Here is a 16,495-nt window from a genome sequence, read left to right as displayed (position 1 = left end):
CCAGTACAGACATTTGGAAGAGGTGAAACAGACACAATAGCCATCACCTAAAGACTTACCACACTGTTTAGGCCCAATTCCAAATGCTTTTGGCAGCAAAACAGTGTAGAGCCTCTTTAGTAGTTTAATTTAAGACCCCCTGCTAATATCATGTCCTGTAGGTCTTTTTACATTACCAACACATGATTTTTTTCAGTAAGCCAATACAGTTAGGAAACTTTTTTATTAGCTTACCTGGTGATAGAAGTATAAGAGGGCAAAAAAGTGCCTTTATCTCACCTACAGCCATACCACATTGGATAGGCCCAATCTCGCCTGATCTTGTAAGCTAAGCAGTGTTGGGCCTGGTTAGTACTTGGGTGGGAGACCACATGGTAACACCAGGTGCTGTAGGTTTTTTCACATTACTTGCAAATTGTTTTTATTCTCTAGCTATTTAAATTGGAAACTTTTTCTTTTTATTGCCAGCACAGACATTTGGAAGAGGTCAAACAGACACAATAGCCATCACCTAAAGACTTACCACACTGTTTAGGCCCAATTCCAACTGCTTTTGGCAGCTAAACAGTGTTGAGCCTCTTTAGTAGTTTAATTTAAGACCCCCTGCTAATATGATGTCCTGTAGGTCTTTTTACATTACCAACACATGATTTTTTTCAGTAAGCCAATATAGTTAGGAAATTTTTTATTAGCTTACCTGGTGATAGAAGTAGAAGAGGGCAAAAAAGTGCCTGTATTTCACCTACAGCCATACCACATTGGATAGGCCCAATCTCGTCTGATTTTGGAATCTGAGCAGTGTTGGGCCTGGTTAGTACTTGGGTGGGAGACCACATGGGAACACCAGGTGCTCTAGGTCTTTTCACATTACTGGCAAATTGTTTTTATTCTCTAGCTATTTAAATTGGAAACTTTTTCTTTTTATTGCCAGCACTGACATTTGGAAGAGGTCAAACAGACACAATAGCCATCACCTAAAGACTTAGCACACTGTTTAGGCCCAATTCCAACTGCTTTTGGCAGCTAAACAGTGTTGAGTCTCTTTAGTAGTTTAATTTAAGACCCCCTGCTAATACAATGTCCTGTAGGTCTTTTTACATTACCAACACATGATTTTTTTCAGTAAGCCAATACAGTTAGGAAACTTTTTTATTAGCTTACCTGGTGATAGAAGTAGAAGAGGGCAAAAAAGTGCCTTTATATCACCTACAGCCATACCACATTGGATAGGCCCAATCTCGCCTGATCTTGGAAGCTAAGCAGTGTTGGGCCTGGTTAGTACTTGGGTGGGAGACCACATGGGAACACCAGGTGCTCTAGGTCTTTTCACATTACTGGCAAATTGTTTTTATTCTCTAGCTATTTAAAATGGAAACTTTTTCTTTTTATTGCCAGCACAGACATTTGGAAGAGGTCAAACAGACACAATAGCCATCACCTAAAGACTTACCACACTGTTTAGGGCCAATTCCAACTGCTTTTGGCAGCTAAACAGTGTAGAGCCTCTTTAGTAGTTAAATTTAAGACCCCCTGCTAATATCATGTCCTGTAGGTCTTTTTACATTACCAACACATGATTTTTTTCAGTAAGCCAATACAGTTAGGAAACTTTTTTATTAGCTTACCTGGTGATAGAAGTAGAAGAGGGCAAAAAAGTGCCTGTATCTCACCTACAGCCATACCACATTGGATAGGCCCAATCTCGTCTGATCTTGGAAGCTAAGCAGTGTTGGGCCTGGTTAGTACTTGGGTGGGAGACCACTTGGGAACACCAGGTGCTGTAGGTTTTTTCACATTACTGGCAAATTGTTTTTATTCTCTAGCTATTTAAATTGGAAAATTTTTCTTTTTATTGCCAGCACAGACATTTGGAAGAGGTCAAACAGACACAATAGCCATCACCTAAAGACTTACCACACTGTTTAGGCCCAATTCCAACTGCTTTTGGCAGCTAAACAGTGTTGAGCCTCTTTAGTAGTTTAATTTAAGACCCCCTGCTAATATGATGTCCTGTAGGTCTTTTTACATTACCAACACATGATTTTTTTCAGTAAGCCAATATAGTTAGGAAAATTTTTATTAGCTTACCTGGTGATAGAAGTAGAAGAGGGCAAAAAAGTGCCTGTATTTCACCTACAGCCATACCACATTGGATAGGCCCAATCTTGTCTGATTTTGGAATCTAAGCAGTGTTGGGCCTGGTTAGTACTTGGGTGGGAGACCACATGGGAACACCAGGTGCTCTAGGTCTTTTCACATTACTGGCAAATTGTTTTTATTCTCTAGCTATTTAAATTGGAAACTTTTTCTTTTTATTGCCAGCACAGACATTTGGAAGAGGTCAAACAGACACAATAGCCATCACCTAAAGACTTACCACACTGTTTAGGGCCAATTCCAACTGCTTTTGGCAGCTAAACAGTGTAGAGCCTCTTTAGTAGTTTAATTTAAGACCCCCTGCTAATATCATGTCCTGTAGGTCTTTTTACATTACCAACACATGATTTTTTTCAGTAAGCCAATACAGTTAGGAAACTTTTTTATTAGCTTACCTGGTGATAGAAGTAGAAGAGGGCAAAAAAGTGCCTGTATCTCAACTAGCCATACCACATTGCATAGGCCCAACCTCGTCCGATCTTGGAAGCTAAGCAGTGTTGGGCCTGGTTAGTACTTGGGTGGGAGACCACATGGGAATACCAGGTGCTGTAGGTTTTTTCACATTACTGGCAAATTGTTTTTATTCTCTAGCTATTTAAATTGGAAACTTTTTCTTTTTATTGCCAGCACAGACATTTGGAAGAGGTCAAACAGACACAATAGCCATCACCTAAAGACTTACCACACTGTTTAGGCCCAATTCCAACTGCTTTTGGCAGCTAAACAGTGTTGAGCCTCTTTAGTAGTTTAATTTAAGACCCCCTGCTAATATGATGTCCTGTAGGTCTTTTTACATTACCAACACATGATTTTTTTCAGTAAGCCAATATAGTTAGGAAAATTTTTATTAGCTTACCTGGTGATAGAAGTAGAAGAGGGCAAAAAAGTGCCTGTATTTCACCTACAGCCATACCACATTGGATAGGCCCAATCTCGTCTGATTTTGGAATATAAGCAGTGTTGGGCCTGGTTAGTACTTGGGTGGGAGACCACATGGGAACATCAGGTGCTCTAGGTCTTTTCACATTACTGGCAAATTGTTTTTATTCTCTAGCTATTTAAATTGGAAACTTTTTCTTTTTATTGCCAGCACTGACATTTGGAATAGGTCAAACAGACACAATAGCCATCACCTAAAGACTTAGCACACTGTTTAGGCCCAATTCCAACTGCTTTTGGCAGCTAAACAGTGTTGAGTCTCTTTAGTAGTTTAATTTAAGACCCCCTGCTAATACAATGTCCTGTAGGTCTTTTTACATTACCAACACATGATTTTTTTCAGTAAGCCAATACAGTTAGGAAACTTTTTTATTAGCTTACCTGGTGATAGAAGTAGAAGAGGGCAAAAAAGTGCATTTATATCACCTACAGCCATACCACATTGGATAGGCCCAATCTCGCCTGATCTTGGAAGCTAAGCAGTGTTGGGCCTGGTTAGTACTTGGGTGGGAGACCACATGGGAACACCAGGTGCTCTAGGTCTTTTCACATTACTGGCAAATTGTTTTTATTCTCTAGCTATTTAAATTGGAAACTTTTTCTTTTTATTGCCAGCACAGACATTTGGAAGAGGTCAAACAGACACAATAGCCATCACCTAAAGACTTACCACACTGTTTAGGGCCAATTCCAACTGCTTTTGGCAGCTAAACAGTGTAGAGCCTCTTTAGTAGTTTAATTTAAGACCCCCTGCTAATATCATGTCCTGTAGGTCTTTTTACATTACCAACACATGATTTTTTTCAGTAAGCCAATACAGTTAGGAAACTTTTTTATTAGCTTACCTGGTGATAGAAGTAGAAGAGGGCAAAAAAGTGCCTTTATCTCACCTACAGCCATACCACATTGGATAGGCACAATCTCGCCTGATCTTGGAAGCTAAGCAGTGTTGGGGCTGGTTAGTACTTGGGTGGGAGACCACATCGGAACACCAGGTGCTGTAGGTTTTTTCACATTACTGGCAAATTGTTTTTATTCTCTAGCTATTTAAATTGGAAACTTTTTATTTTTATTGCCAGCACAGACATTTGGAAGAGGTCAAACAGACACAGTAGCCATCACCTAAAGACTTACCACACTGTTTAGGCCCAATTCCAACTGCTTTTGGCAGCTAAACAGTGTTGAGTCTCTTTATTAGTTTAATTTAAGACCCCCTGCTAATATCATGTCCTGTAGGTCTTTTTACATTACCAACACATGATTTTTTTCAGTAAGCCAATATAGTTAGGAAAATTTTTATTAGCTTACCTGGTGATAGAAGTAGAAGAGGGCAAAAAAGTGCCTGCATTTCACCTACAGCCATACCAAATTGGATAGTCCCAATCTCGTCTGATCTTGGAAGCTAAGCAGTGTTGGGCCTGGTTAGTACTTGGGTGGGAGACCACATGGGTACACCAGGTGCTGTAGGTTTTTTTCACATTACTTGCAAATTGTTTTTATTCTCTAGCTATTTAAATTGGAAACTTTTTCTTTTTATTGCCAGCACAGACATTTGGAAGAGGTCAAACAGACACAATAGCCATCACCTAAAGTCTTACCACTCTGTTTAGGCCCAATTCCAACTGCTTTTGGCAGCTAAACAGTGTTGAGTCTCTTTATTAGTTTAATTTAAGACCCCATGCTAATATAATGTCCTGTAGGTCTTTTTACATTACCAACACATGATTTTTTTCAGTAAGCCAATACAGTTAGGAAACTTTTTTATTAGCTTACCTGGTGATAGAAGTAGAAGAGGGCAAAAAAGTGCCTGTATCTCAACTACAGCCATACCACATTGGATAGGCCCAATCTCATCTGATCTTGGAAGCTAAGCAGTGTTGGGCCTGGTTAGTACTTGGGTGGGAGACCACTTGGGAACACCAGGTGCTGTAGGTTTTTTTCACATTACTGGCAAATTGTTTTTATTCTCTAGCTATTTAAATTGGAAAATTTTTCTTTTTATTGCCAGCACAGACATTTGGAAGAGGTCAAACAGACACAATAGCCATCACCTAAAGACTTACCACACTGTTTAGGCCCAATTCAACTGCTTTTGGCAGCTAAACAGTGTTGAGCCTCTTTAGTAGTTTAATTTAAGACCCCCTGCTAATATCATGTCCTGTAGGTCTTTTTAAATTACCAACACATGATTTTTTTCAGTAAGCCAATATAGTTAGGAAAATTTTTATTAGCTTACCTGCTGATAGAAGTAGAAGAGGGCAAAAAAGTGCCTGTATTTCACCTACAGCCATACCACATTGGATAGGCCCAATCTCATCTGGTCTTGGAAGCTAAGCAGTGTTGGGCCTGGTTAGTACTTGGGTGGGAGACCACATGGGAACACCAGGTGCTCTAGGTCTTTTCACATTACTGGCAAATTGTTTTTATTCTCTAGCTATTTAAATTGGAAACTTTTTCTTTTTATTGCCAGCACAGACATTTGGAAGAGGTCAAACAGACAAAATAGCCATCACCTAAAGACTTACCACACTGTTTAGGGCCAATTCCAACTGCTTTTGGCAGCTAAACAGTGTTGAGCCTCTTTAGTAGTTTAATTTAAGACCCCCTGCTAATATCATGTCCTGTAGGTCTTTTTACATTACCAACACATGATTTTTTTCAGTAAGCCAATACAGTTAGGAAACTTTTGTATTAGCTTACCTGGTGATAGAAGTAGAAGAGAGCAAAAAAGTGCCTTTATCTCGTCTACAGCCATACCACATTGGATAGGCCCAATCTCGTCTGATCTTGGAAGCTAAGCAGTGTTGGGCCTGGTTAGTACTTGGGTGGGAGACCACATGGGAACACCAGGTGCTGTAGGTTTTTTCACATTTCTTGCAAATTGTTTTTATTCTCTAGCTATTTAAATTGGAAACTTTTTCTTTCTATTGCCAGTACAGACATTTGGAAGAGGTGAAACAGACACAATAGCCATCACCTAAAGACTTACCACACTGTTTAGGCCCAATTCCAAATGCTTTTGGCAGCAAAACAGTGTAGAGCCTCTTTAGTAGTTTAATTTAAGACCCCCTGCTAATATCATGTCCTGTAGGTCTTTTTACATTACCAACACATGATTTTTTTCAGTAAGCCAATACAGTTAGGAAACTTTTTTATTAGCTTACCTGGTGATAGAAGTATAAGAGGGCAAAAAAGTGCCTTTATCTCACCTACAGCCATACCACATTGGATAGGCCCAATCTCGCCTGATCTTGTAAGCTAAGCAGTGTTGGGCCTGGTTAGTACTTGGGTGGGAGACCACATGGTAACACCAGGTGCTGTAGGTTTTTTCACATTACTTGCAAATTGTTTTTATTCTCTAGCTATTTAAATTGGAAACTTTTTCTTTTTATTGCCAGCACAGACATTTGGAAGAGGTCAAACAGACACAATAGCCATCACCTAAAGACTTACCACACTGTTTAGGCCCAATTCCAACTGCTTTTGGCAGCTAAACAGTGTTGAGCCTCTTTAGTAGTTTAATTTAAGACCCCCTGCTAATATGATGTCCTGTAGGTCTTTTTACATTACCAACACATGATTTTTTTCAGTAAGCCAATATAGTTAGGAAATTTTTTATTAGCTTACCTGGTGATAGAAGTAGAAGAGGGCAAAAAAGTGCCTGTATTTCACCTACAGCCATACCACATTGGATAGGCCCAATCTCGTCTGATTTTGGAATCTGAGCAGTGTTGGGCCTGGTTAGTACTTGGGTGGGAGACCACATAGGAACACCAGGTGCTCTAGGTCTTTTCACATTACTGGCAAATTGTTTTTATTCTCTAGCTATTTAAATTGGAAACTTTTTCTTTTTATTGCCAGCACTGACATTTGGAAGAGGTCAAACAGACACAATAGCCATCACCTAAAGACTTAGCACACTGTTTAGGCCCAATTCCAACTGCTTTTGGCAGCTAAACAGTGTTGAGTCTCTTTAGTAGTTTAATTTAAGACCCCCTGCTAATACAATGTCCTGTAGGTCTTTTTACATTACCAACATATGATTTTTTTCAGTAAGCCAATACAGTTAGGAAACTTTTTTATTAGCTTACCTGGTGATAGAAGTAGAAGAGGGCAAAAAAGTGCCTTTATATCACCTACAGCCATACCACATTGGATAGGCCCAATCTCGCCTGATCTTGGAAGCTAAGCAGTGTTGGGCCTGGTTAGTACTTGGGTGGGAGACCACATGGGAACACCAGGTGCTCTAGGTCTTTTCACATTACTGGCAAATTGTTTTTATTCTCTAGCTATTTAAATTGGAAACTTTTTCTTTTTATTGCCAGCACAGACATTTGGAAGAGGTCAAACAGACACAATAGCCATCACCTAAAGACTTACCACACTGTTTAGGGCCAATTCCAACTGCTTTTGGCAGCTAAACAGTGTAGAGCCTCTTTAGTAGTTAAATTTAAGACCCCCTGCTAATATCATGTCCTGTAGGTCTTTTTACATTACCAACACATGATTTTTTTCAGTAAGCCAATACAGTTAGGAAACTTTTTTATTAGCTTACCTGGTGATAGAAGTAGAAGAGGGCAAAAAAGTGCCTGTATCTCACCTACAGCCATACCACATTGGATAGGCCCAATCTCGTCTGATCTTGGAAGCTAAGCAGTGTTGGGCCTGGTTAGTACTTGGGTGGGAGACCACATGGGAATACCAGGTGCTATAGGTTTTTTCACATTACTGGCAAATTGTTTTTATTCTCTAGCTATTTAAATTGGAAACTTTTTCTTTTTATTGCCAGCACAGACATTTGGAAGAGGTCAAACAGACACAATAGCCATCACCTAAAGACTTACCACACTGTTTAGGCCCAATTCCAACTGCTTTTGGCAGCTAAACAGTGTTGAGCCTCTTTAGTAGTTTAATTTAAGACCCCCTGCTAATATGATGTCCTGTAGGTCTTTTTACATTACCAACACATGATTTTTTTCAGTAAGCCAATATAGTTAGGAAAATTTTTATTAGCTTACCTGGTGATAGAAGTAGAAGAGGGCAAAAAAGTGCCTGTATTTCACCTACAGCCATACCACATTGGATAGGCCCAATCTTGTCTGATTTTGGAATCTAAGCAGTGTTGGGCCTGGTTAGTACTTGGGTGGGAGACCACATGGGAACACCAGGTGCTCTAGGTCTTTTCACATTACTGGCAAATTGTTTTTATTCTCTAGCTATTTAAATTGGAAACTTTTTCTTTTTATTGCCAGCACAGACATTTGGAAGAGGTCAAACAGACACAATAGCCATCACCTAAAGACTTACCACACTGTTTAGGGCCAATTCCAACTGCTTTTGGCAGCTAAACAGTGTAGAGCCTCTTTAGTAGTTTAATTTAAGACCCCCTGCTAATATCATGTCCTGTAGGTCTTTTTACATTACCAACACATGATTTTTTTCAGTAAGCCAATACAGTTAGGAAACTTTTTTATTAGCTTACCTGGTGATAGAAGTAGAAGAGGGCAAAAAAGTGCCTGTATCTCAACTAGCCATACCACATTGCATAGGCCCAACCTCGTCCGATCTTGGAAGCTAAGCAGTGTTGGGCCTGGTTAGTACTTGGGTGGGAGACCACATGGGAATACCAGGTGCTGTAGGTTTTTTCACATTACTGGCAAATTGTTTTTATTCTCTAGCTATTTAAATTGGAAACTTTTTCTTTTTATTGCCAGCACAGACATTTGGAAGAGGTCAAACAGACACAATAGCCATCACCTAAAGACTTACCACACTGTTTAGGCCCAATTCCAACTGCTTTTGGCAGCTAAACAGTGTTGAGCCTCTTTAGTAGTTTAATTTAAGACCCCCTGCTAATATGATGTCCTGTAGGTCTTTTTACATTACCAACACATGATTTTTTTCAGTAAGCCAATATAGTTAGGAAAATTTTTATTAGCTTACCTGGTGATAGAAGTAGAAGAGGGCAAAAAAGTGCCTGTATTTCACCTACAGCCATACCACATTGGATAGGCCCAATCTCGTCTGATTTTGGAATCTAAGCAGTGTTGGGCCTGGTTAGTACTTGGGTGGGAGACCACATGGGAACATCAGGTGCTCTAGGTCTTTTCACATTACTGGCAAATTGTTTTTATTCTCTAGCTATTTAAATTGGAAACTTTTTCTTTTTATTGCCAGCACTGACATTTGGAATAGGTCAAACAGACACAATAGCCATCACCTAAAGACTTAGCACACTGTTTAGGCCCAATTTCAACTGCTTTTGGCAGCTAAACAGTGTTGAGTCTCTTTAGTAGTTTAATTTAAGACCCCCTGCTAATACAATGTCCTGTAGGTCTTTTTACATTACCAACACATGATTTTTTTCAGTAAGCCAATACAGTTAGGAAACTTTTTTATTAGCTTACCTGGTGATAGAAGTAGAAGAGGGCAAAAAAGTGCATTTATATCACCTACAGCCATACCACATTGGATAGGCCCAATCTCGCCTGATCTTGGAAGCTAAGCAGTGTTGTGCCTGGTTAGTACTTGGGTGGGAGACCACATGGGAACACCAGGTGCTCTAGGTCTTTTCACATTACTGGCAAATTGTTTTTATTCTCTAGCTATTTAAATTGGAAACTTTTTCTTTTTATTGCCAGCACAGACATTTGGAAGAGGTCAAACAGACACAATAGCCATCACCTAAAGACTTACCACACTGTTTAGGGCCAATTCTAAATGCTTTTGGCAGCTAAACAGTGTAGAGCCTCTTTAGTAGTTTAATTTAAGACCCCCTGCTAATATCATGTCCTGTAGGTCTTTTTACATTACCAACACATGATTTTTTTCAGTAAGCCAATACAGTTAGGAAACTTTTTTATTAGCTTACCTGGTGATAGAAGTAGAAGAGGGCAAAAAAGTGCCTTTATCTCACCTATAGCCATACCACATTGGATAGGCACAATCTCGCCTGATCTTGGAAGCTAAGCAGTGTTGGGCCTGGTTAGTACTTGGGTGGGAGACCACATCGGAACACCAGGTGCTGTAGGTTTTTTCACATTACTGGCAAATTGTTTTTATTCTCTAGCTATTTAAATTGGAAACTTTTTATTTTTATTGCCAGCACAGACATTTGGAAGAGGTCAAACAGACACAGTAGCCATCACCTAAAGACTTACCACACTGTTTAGGCCCAATTCCAACTGCTTTTGGCAGCTAAACAGTGTTGAGCCTCTTTAGTAGTTTAATTTAAGACCCCCTGCTAATATCATGTCCTGTAGGTCTTTTTACATTACCAACACATGATTTTTTTCAGTAAGCCAATACAGTTAGGAAACTTTTTTATTAGCTTACCTGGTGATAGAAGTAGAAGAGGGAAAAAAAGTGCCTTTATCTCACCTACAGCCATACCACATTGGATAGGCCCAATCTCGCCTGATCTTGGAAGCTAAGCAGTGTTGGGCCTGGTTAGTACTTGGGTGGGAGACCACATCGGAACACCAGGTGCTGTAGGTTTTTTCACATTACTGGCAAATTGTTTTTATTCTCTAGCTATTTAAATTGGAAACTTTTTATTTTTATTGCCAGCACAGACATTTGGAAGAGGTCAAACAGACACAATAGCCATCACCTAAAGACTTACCACACTGTTTAGGCCCAATTCCAACTGCTTTTGGCAGCTAAACAGTGTTGAGCCTCTTTAGTAGTTTAATTTAAGACCCCCTGCTAATATCATGTCCTGTAGGTCTTTTTACATTACCAACACATGATTTTTTTCAGTAAGCCAATATATTTAGGAAAATTTTTATTAGCTTACCTGGTGATAGAAGTAGAAGAGGGCAAAAAAGTGCCTGTATTTCACCTACAGCCATACCACATTGGATAGGCCCAATCTCGTCTGATCTTGGAAGCTAAGCAGTGTTGGGCCTGGTTAGTACTTGGGTGGGAGACCACATGGGAACACCAGGTGCTCTAGGTCTTTTCACATTACTGGCAAATTGTTTTTATTCTCTAGCTATTTAAATTGGAAACTTTTTCTTTTTATTGCCAGCACAGACATTTGGAAGAGGTCAAACAGACACAATAGCCATCACCTAAAGACTTACCACACTGCTTAGGGCCAATTCCAACTGCTTTTGGCAGCTAAACAGTGTTGAGCCTCTTTAGTAGTTTAATTTAAGACCCCCTGCTAATATCATGTCCTGTAGGTCTTTTTACATTACCAACACATGATTTTTTTCAGTAAGCCAATACAGTTAGGAAACTTTTGTATTAGCTTACCTGGTGATAGAAGTAGAAGAGGGCAAAAAAGTTCCTTTATCTTGCCTACAGCCATACCACATTGGATAGGCCCAATCTCGTCTGATCTTGGAAGCTAAGCAGTGTTGGTCCTGGTTAGTACTTGGGTGGGAGACCACATGGGAACACCAGGTGCTGTAGGTTTTTTCACATTACTTGCAAATTGTTTTTATTCTCTAGCTATTTAAATTGGAAACTTTTTATTTTTATTGCCAGCACAGACATTTGGAAGAGGTCAAACAGACACAATAGCCATCACCTAAAGACTTACCACACTGTTTAGGCCCAATTCCAACTGCTTTTGGCAGCTAAACAGTGTTGAGCCTCTTTAGTAGTTTAATTTAAGACCCCCTGCTAATATCATGTCCTGTAGGTCTTTTTACATTACCAACACATGATTTTTTTCAGTAAGCCAATATAGTTAGGAAAATTTTTATTAGCTTACCTGGTGATAGAAGTAGAAGAGGGCAAAAAAGTGCCTGTATTTCACCTGCAGCCATACCACATTGGATAGGTCCAATTTCGTCTGATTTTGGAATCTTAGCAGTGTTGGGCCTGGTTAGTACTTGGGTGGGAGACCACATGGGAACACCAGGTGCTCTAGTTCTTTTCACATTACTGTCAAATTGTTTTTATTCTCTAGCTATTTAAATTGGAAACTTTTTCTTTTTATTGCCAGCACTGACATTTGGAAGAGGTCAAACAGACACAATAGCCATCACCTAAGACTTAGCACACTGTTTAGGCCCAATTCCAACTGCTTTTGGCAGCTAAACAGTGTTGAGTCTCTTTAGTAGTTTAATTTAAGACCCCCTGCTAATACAATGTCCTGTAGGTCTTTTTACATTACCAACACATGATTTTTTTCAGTAAGCCAATACAGTTAGGAAACTTTTTTATTAGCTTACCTGGTGATAGAAGTAGAAGAGGGCAAAAAAGTGCCTGTATCTCACCTACAGCCATATAACATTGGATAGGCCCAATCTCGTCTGATCTTGGAAGCTAAGCAGTGTTGGGCCTGGTTAGTACTTGAGTGGGAGACCACATGGGAACACCAGGTGCTGTAGGTTTTTTCACATTACTGGCAAATTGTTTTTATTCTCTAGCTATTTAAATTGGAAACTTTTTCTTTCTATTGCCAGTACAGACATTTGGAAGAGGTCAAACAGACACAATAGCCATCACCTAAAGACTTACCACACTGTTTAGGCCCAATTCCAAATGCTTTTGGCAGCTAAACAGTGTTGAGCCTCTTTAGTAGTTTAATTTAAGACCCCCTGCTAATATCATGTCCTGTAGGTCTATTTACATTACCAACACATGATTTTTTTCAGTAAGCCAATACAGTTAGGAAACGTTTTTATTAGCTTACCTGGTGATAGAAGTAGAAGAGGGCAAAAAAGTGCCTTTATATCACCTACAGCCATACCACATTGGATAGGCCCAATCTCGCCTGATCTTGGAAGCTAAGCAGTGTTGGGCCTGGTTAGTACTTGGGTGGGAGACCACATGGGAACACCAGGTGCTCTAGGTCTTTTCACATTACTGGAAAATTGTTTTTATTCTCTAGCTATTTGAATTGGAAACTTTTTCTTTTTATTGCCAGCACAGACATTTTGAAGAGGTCAAACAGACACAATAGCCATCACCTAAAGACTTACCACACTGTTTAGGGCCAATTCCAACTGCTTTTGGCAGCTAAACAGTGTTGAGCCTCTTTAGTAGTTTAATTTAAGACCCCCTGCTAATATCATGTCCTGTAGGTCTTTTTACATTACCAACACATGATTTTTTTCAGTAAGCCAATACAGTTAGGAAACTTTTTTATTAGCTTACCTGGTGATAGAAGTAGAAGAGGGCAAAAAAGTGCCTTTATCTCACCTACAGCCATACCACATTGGATAGGCCCAATCTTGACTGATCTTGGAAGCTAAGCAGTGTTGGGCCTGGTTAGTACTTGGGTGGGAGACCATATCGGAACACCAGGTGCTGTAGGTTTTTTCACATTACTGGCAAATTGTTTTTATTCTCTAGCTATTTAAATTGTAAACTTTTTCTTTTTATTGCCAGCACAGACATTTGGAAGAGGTCAAACAGACACAATAGCCATCACCTAAAGACTTACCACACTGTTTAGGCCCAATTCCAACTGCTTTTGGCAGCTAAACAGTGTTGAGCCTCTTAAGTAGTTTAATTTAAGACCCCCTGCTAATATCATGTCCTGTAGGTCTTTTTACATTACCAACACATGATTTTTTTCAGTAAGCCAATATATTTAGGAAAATTTTTATTAGCTTACCTGGTGATAGAAGTAGAAGAGGGCAAAAAAGTGCCTGTATTTCACCTACAGCCATACCACATTGGATAGGCCCAATCTCGTCTGATCTTGGAAGCTAAGCAGTGTTGGGCCTGGTTAGTACTTGGTTGGGAGACCACATGGGAACACCAGGTGCTCTAGGTCTTTTCACATTACTGGCAAATTGTTTTTATTCTCTAGCTATTTAAATTGGAAACTTTTTCTTTTTATTGCCAGCACAGACATTTGGAAGAGGTCAAACAGACACAATAGCCATCACCTAAAGACTTACCACACTGTTTAGGGCCAATTCCAACTGCTTTTTGCAGCTAAACAGTGTTGAGCCTCTTTAGTAGTTTAATTTAAGAACCCCTGCTAATATCATGTCCTGTAGGTCTTTTTACATTACCAACACATGATTTTTTACAGTAAGCCAATACAGTTAGGAAACTTTTTTATTAGCTTACCTGGTGATAGAAGTAGAAGAGGGCAAAAAAGTGCCTTTATCTCACCTACAGCCATACCACATTGGATAGGCCCAATCTCGCCTGATCTTGGAAGCTAAGCAGTGTTGGGCCTGGTTAGTACTTGGGTGGGAGACCACATCGGAACACCAGGTGCTGTAGGTTTTTTCACATTACTGGCAAATTGTTTTTATTCTCTAGCTATTTAAATTGGAAACTTTTTCTTTTTATTGCCAGCACAGACATTTGGAAGAGGTCAAACAGACACAATAGCCATCACCTAAAGACAAACCACACTGTTTAGGCCCAATTCCAACTGCTTTTGGCAGCTAAACAGTGTTGAGCCTCTTTAGTAGTTTAATTTAAGACCCCCTGCTAATATCATGTCCTGTAGGTCTTTTTACATTACCAACACATGATTTTTTTCAGTAAGCCAATATATTTAGGAAAATTTTTATTAGCTTACCTGGTGATAGAAGTAGAAGAGGGCAAAAAAGTGCCTGTATTTCACCTACAGCCATACCACATTGGATAGTCCCAATCTCGTCTGATCTTGGAAGCTAAGCAGTGTTGGGCCTGGTTAGTACTTGGTTGGGAGACCACATGGGAACACCAGGTGCTCTAGGTCTTTTCACATTACTGGCAAATTGTTTTTATTCTCTAGCTATTTAAATTGGAAACTTTTTCTTTTTATTGCCAGCACAGACATTTGGAAGAGGTCAAACAGACACAATAGCCATCACCTAAAGACTCACCACACTGTTTAGGCCCAATTCCAACTGCTTTTGGCAGCTAAACAGTGTTGAGCCTCTTTAGTAGTTTAATTTAAGACCCCCTGCTAATATGATGTCCAGTAGGTCTTTTTACATTACCAACACATGATTTTTTTCAGTAAGCCAATACAGTTAGGAAACTTTTTTATTAGCTTACCTGGTGATAGAAGTAGAAGAGGGCAAAAAAGTGCATTTATCTCACCTACAGCCATACCACATTGGATAGGCCCAATCTCGCCTGATCTTGGAAGCTAAGCAGTGTTGGGCCTGGTTAGTACTTGGGTGGGAGACCACATGGTAACACCAGGTGCTGTAGGTTTTTTCACATTACTGGCAAATTGTTTTTATTCTCTAGCTATTTAAATTGGAAACTTTTTCTTTTTATTGCCAGCACAGACATTTGGAAGAGGTCAAACAGACACAATAGACATCACCTAAAGACTTACCACACTGTTTAGGGCCAATTCCAACTGCTTTTGGCAGCTAAACAGTGTTGAGCCTCTTTAGTAGTTTAATTTAAGACCCCCTGCTAATATCATGTCCTGTAGGTCTTTTTACATTACCAACACATGATTTTTTTCAGTAAGCCAATACAGTTAGGAAACTTTTGTATTAGCTTACCTGGTGATAGAAGTAGAAGAGGGCAAAAAAGTGCCTTTATCTCGCCTACAGCCATACCACATTGGATAGGCCCAATCTCGTCTGATCTTGGAAGCTAAGCAGTGTTGGGCCTGGTTAGTACTTGGGTGGGAGACCACATGGGAACACCAGGTGCTGTAGGTTTTTTCACATTACTTGCAAATTGTTTTTATTCTCTAGCTATTTAAATTGGAAACTTTTTCTTTCTATTGCCAGTACAGACATTTGGAAGAGGTCAAACAGACACAATAGCCATCACCTAAAGACTTACCACATTGTTTAGGCCCAATTCCAAATGCTTTTGGCAGCTAAACAGTGTTGAGCCTCTTTAGTAGTTAAATTTAAGACCCCCTGCTAATATCATGTCCTGTAGGTCTTTTTACATTACCAACACATGATTTTTTTCAGTAAGCCAATACAGTTAGGAAACTTTTTTATTAGCTTACCTGGTGATAGAAGTAGAAGAGGGCAAAAAAGTGCATTTATCTCACCTACAGCCATACCACATTGGATAGGCCCAATCTCGCCTGATCTTGGAAGCTAAGCAGTGTTGGGCCTGGTTAGTACTTGGGTGGGAGACCACATGGTAACACCAGGTGCTGTAGGTTTTTTCACATTACTGGCAAATTGTTTTTATTCTCTAGCTATTTAAATTGGAAACTTTTTCTTTTTATTGCCAGCACAAACATTTGGAAGAGGTCAAACAGACACAATAGCCATCACCTAAAGACTTACCACACTGTTTAGGCCCAATTCCAACTGCTTTTGGCAGCTAAACAGTGTTGAGCCTCTTTAGTAGTTTAATTTAAGACCCCCTGCTAATATGATGTCCTGTAGGTCTTTTTACATTACCAACACATGATTTTTTTTCAGTAAGCCAATACAGTTAGGAAACTTTTTTATTAGCTTACCTGGTGATAGAAGTAGAAGAGGGCAAAAAAGTGCCT

At 39.6% G+C, this 16,495-nt stretch overlaps 12 non-coding genes and 23 pseudogenes across 12 annotated transcripts; all 35 read left to right on the top strand.

Annotated features, from left to right (window-relative positions):
* The first annotated feature begins 277 nt into the window (after nt 1-277).
* LOC146028746 (5S ribosomal RNA) lies at nt 278-396 on the top strand (annotated as a pseudogene).
* Nucleotides 397-740: 344 nt separating this feature from the next.
* Nucleotides 741-859, top strand: LOC146028510 (5S ribosomal RNA; annotated as a pseudogene).
* Nucleotides 860-1,204: 345 nt separating this feature from the next.
* On the top strand, nt 1,205-1,323 carry LOC146027965 (5S ribosomal RNA; annotated as a pseudogene).
* A 345-nt stretch (nt 1,324-1,668) lies between these two features.
* LOC146032634 (5S ribosomal RNA) lies at nt 1,669-1,787 on the top strand. The gene has a single exon (XR_014458060.1). It is a non-coding gene; the product is annotated as a 5S ribosomal RNA (ribosomal RNA).
* Nucleotides 1,788-2,131: 344 nt separating this feature from the next.
* LOC146028401 (5S ribosomal RNA) lies at nt 2,132-2,250 on the top strand (annotated as a pseudogene).
* Nucleotides 2,251-2,592: 342 nt separating this feature from the next.
* Nucleotides 2,593-2,712, top strand: LOC146029150 (5S ribosomal RNA; annotated as a pseudogene).
* A 344-nt stretch (nt 2,713-3,056) lies between these two features.
* On the top strand, nt 3,057-3,175 carry LOC146028153 (5S ribosomal RNA; annotated as a pseudogene).
* Nucleotides 3,176-3,520: 345 nt separating this feature from the next.
* On the top strand, nt 3,521-3,639 carry LOC146027963 (5S ribosomal RNA; annotated as a pseudogene).
* A 345-nt stretch (nt 3,640-3,984) lies between these two features.
* LOC146029205 (5S ribosomal RNA) lies at nt 3,985-4,103 on the top strand (annotated as a pseudogene).
* A 344-nt stretch (nt 4,104-4,447) lies between these two features.
* On the top strand, nt 4,448-4,566 carry LOC146027780 (5S ribosomal RNA; annotated as a pseudogene).
* A 346-nt stretch (nt 4,567-4,912) lies between these two features.
* On the top strand, nt 4,913-5,031 carry LOC146033457 (5S ribosomal RNA). The gene has a single exon (XR_014458866.1). It is a non-coding gene; the product is annotated as a 5S ribosomal RNA (ribosomal RNA).
* Nucleotides 5,032-5,375: 344 nt separating this feature from the next.
* On the top strand, nt 5,376-5,494 carry LOC146027469 (5S ribosomal RNA). Its single transcript, XR_014454869.1, has one exon. It is a non-coding gene; the product is annotated as a 5S ribosomal RNA (ribosomal RNA).
* A 345-nt stretch (nt 5,495-5,839) lies between these two features.
* Nucleotides 5,840-5,958, top strand: LOC146033927 (5S ribosomal RNA). Its single transcript, XR_014459335.1, has one exon. It is a non-coding gene; the product is annotated as a 5S ribosomal RNA (ribosomal RNA).
* Nucleotides 5,959-6,303: 345 nt separating this feature from the next.
* Nucleotides 6,304-6,422, top strand: LOC146028745 (5S ribosomal RNA; annotated as a pseudogene).
* A 344-nt stretch (nt 6,423-6,766) lies between these two features.
* Nucleotides 6,767-6,885, top strand: LOC146028884 (5S ribosomal RNA; annotated as a pseudogene).
* A 345-nt stretch (nt 6,886-7,230) lies between these two features.
* LOC146027962 (5S ribosomal RNA) lies at nt 7,231-7,349 on the top strand (annotated as a pseudogene).
* Nucleotides 7,350-7,694: 345 nt separating this feature from the next.
* LOC146033994 (5S ribosomal RNA) lies at nt 7,695-7,813 on the top strand. Its single transcript, XR_014459402.1, has one exon. It is a non-coding gene; the product is annotated as a 5S ribosomal RNA (ribosomal RNA).
* Nucleotides 7,814-8,157: 344 nt separating this feature from the next.
* Nucleotides 8,158-8,276, top strand: LOC146028399 (5S ribosomal RNA; annotated as a pseudogene).
* Nucleotides 8,277-8,618: 342 nt separating this feature from the next.
* Nucleotides 8,619-8,738, top strand: LOC146029149 (5S ribosomal RNA; annotated as a pseudogene).
* A 344-nt stretch (nt 8,739-9,082) lies between these two features.
* Nucleotides 9,083-9,201, top strand: LOC146027885 (5S ribosomal RNA; annotated as a pseudogene).
* Nucleotides 9,202-9,546: 345 nt separating this feature from the next.
* Nucleotides 9,547-9,665, top strand: LOC146028888 (5S ribosomal RNA; annotated as a pseudogene).
* Nucleotides 9,666-10,010: 345 nt separating this feature from the next.
* LOC146028555 (5S ribosomal RNA) lies at nt 10,011-10,129 on the top strand (annotated as a pseudogene).
* A 345-nt stretch (nt 10,130-10,474) lies between these two features.
* On the top strand, nt 10,475-10,593 carry LOC146027428 (5S ribosomal RNA). Its single transcript, XR_014454829.1, has one exon. It is a non-coding gene; the product is annotated as a 5S ribosomal RNA (ribosomal RNA).
* Nucleotides 10,594-10,937: 344 nt separating this feature from the next.
* On the top strand, nt 10,938-11,056 carry LOC146034826 (5S ribosomal RNA). The gene has a single exon (XR_014460230.1). It is a non-coding gene; the product is annotated as a 5S ribosomal RNA (ribosomal RNA).
* Nucleotides 11,057-11,401: 345 nt separating this feature from the next.
* On the top strand, nt 11,402-11,520 carry LOC146034760 (5S ribosomal RNA). Its single transcript, XR_014460164.1, has one exon. It is a non-coding gene; the product is annotated as a 5S ribosomal RNA (ribosomal RNA).
* Nucleotides 11,521-11,864: 344 nt separating this feature from the next.
* LOC146029572 (5S ribosomal RNA) lies at nt 11,865-11,983 on the top strand (annotated as a pseudogene).
* Nucleotides 11,984-12,327: 344 nt separating this feature from the next.
* On the top strand, nt 12,328-12,446 carry LOC146028186 (5S ribosomal RNA; annotated as a pseudogene).
* Nucleotides 12,447-12,791: 345 nt separating this feature from the next.
* On the top strand, nt 12,792-12,910 carry LOC146027960 (5S ribosomal RNA; annotated as a pseudogene).
* Nucleotides 12,911-13,255: 345 nt separating this feature from the next.
* Nucleotides 13,256-13,374, top strand: LOC146028462 (5S ribosomal RNA; annotated as a pseudogene).
* A 344-nt stretch (nt 13,375-13,718) lies between these two features.
* Nucleotides 13,719-13,837, top strand: LOC146035137 (5S ribosomal RNA). Its single transcript, XR_014460541.1, has one exon. It is a non-coding gene; the product is annotated as a 5S ribosomal RNA (ribosomal RNA).
* Nucleotides 13,838-14,182: 345 nt separating this feature from the next.
* On the top strand, nt 14,183-14,301 carry LOC146027427 (5S ribosomal RNA). The gene has a single exon (XR_014454828.1). It is a non-coding gene; the product is annotated as a 5S ribosomal RNA (ribosomal RNA).
* A 344-nt stretch (nt 14,302-14,645) lies between these two features.
* Nucleotides 14,646-14,764, top strand: LOC146035170 (5S ribosomal RNA). Its single transcript, XR_014460574.1, has one exon. It is a non-coding gene; the product is annotated as a 5S ribosomal RNA (ribosomal RNA).
* A 345-nt stretch (nt 14,765-15,109) lies between these two features.
* Nucleotides 15,110-15,228, top strand: LOC146027978 (5S ribosomal RNA; annotated as a pseudogene).
* A 345-nt stretch (nt 15,229-15,573) lies between these two features.
* LOC146033281 (5S ribosomal RNA) lies at nt 15,574-15,692 on the top strand. The gene has a single exon (XR_014458691.1). It is a non-coding gene; the product is annotated as a 5S ribosomal RNA (ribosomal RNA).
* Nucleotides 15,693-16,037: 345 nt separating this feature from the next.
* On the top strand, nt 16,038-16,156 carry LOC146027976 (5S ribosomal RNA; annotated as a pseudogene).
* Nucleotides 16,157-16,495: the final 339 nt, after the last annotated feature.

The sequence above is a fragment of the Crinia signifera genome, chromosome 8 (assembly GCF_055691185.1).
Source record: "Crinia signifera chromosome 8, ASM5569118v1, whole genome shotgun sequence".
NCBI lineage: Eukaryota > Metazoa > Chordata > Amphibia > Anura > Myobatrachidae > Crinia > Crinia signifera.
This window is presented reverse-complemented; position numbering and strand designations above follow the sequence as displayed.